Raw genomic sequence first — 1,119 nt, 5'->3', positions numbered from 1 at the left:
CTCATGAAATAATGGTCCGACTTTTATTATCTTTGCAGCTTTTATAAGTACACACCGTATTACATAGGACAGGGGTAACGAGGTCGCTGTAAAACTGTAAACAGAAATTCTTACGGAAATCAGCTTGTGGCAGTGGTAGAATTGAGCCAGAGCGAGAGCGCCATCTGTCGTGGAGTTTGAGGCCAGCTCTGTTGCTGGGGAAATTTCGTGTGATTATTCCTTACCCGTACTCTAAACCCGGCCAAGCCGTACTATGACTATGGCCCGCAGCAACGTGCCCCACGTGCCCACGTGTGTTCCTACGATGTACGACCGGTTCGAAACATAATCTACGAATTGAAGCCATTCTACAGGATTCACATATAGGGTTTCGGCACGAGATTCACTGCACGCCTGACAAGATGACGGCAGTCGACGTATATAAGGACTGTCCGGAGTTGACTCGCCCCCCCCCCCACATCTCGTCTTGCTCCCCCGTGTGTCCTGCGCCAGTCGCTCATCATATGCCGCACGGCTATGGCCTAGCTGTAGCAACGTGCCCCAGATGAGTCTACCACATATGCCGTCCGATAGATGGCGCCAATAGTCTACAACAAATTTATCGTGCGGGGTTTCTTCAAGGGACGGTAGAGGGCAGCAGCACACGGAAATACTCGTGAATGCGCAGATGACCGGGGGCCGGTGTGTACGGAGAGATATTTTGGAAATGACGTTGTGAGTTTTAGCGCTAAATAACATGATTGAGTAAGTTTCCGTTTGTCCTAGAGGTTAAATGACCACAAAAATCGAGACTGTTCGCTGGGAGCTATGCATCCGTGCGACGGCCTATGAATTTGGCGCACGGATGCATAGCTCCCAGCGCCTGATACTTTCGTAGCACGTTCCCGCGGTCGCGTGCGCGCTCAGCGGTTAGGATCAACGCCTCCTTTGCGCATCGCCTCTCTAGTATCCGGTCTCTCCTCTGGACTGGTACCCGTTCGCTACACGACGTTAGTGTAGCGTGTGGAACTGTCGACCGGGTACCAGTCTATATTCCACCTAGCCAGCTAAGCCTCGACGTGATGCGGCCATGATGCCGAGGCGCCCCGAGGATTGACACTTTTAGACCGCGGGGAGAAC

The sequence above is a fragment of the Priapulus caudatus genome, unplaced genomic scaffold, assembly GCF_000485595.1.
Source record: "Priapulus caudatus unplaced genomic scaffold, Priapulus_caudatus-5.0.1 Scaffold191, whole genome shotgun sequence".
NCBI lineage: Eukaryota > Metazoa > Priapulida > Priapulimorpha > Priapulimorphida > Priapulidae > Priapulus > Priapulus caudatus.
This window is presented reverse-complemented; position numbering follows the sequence as displayed.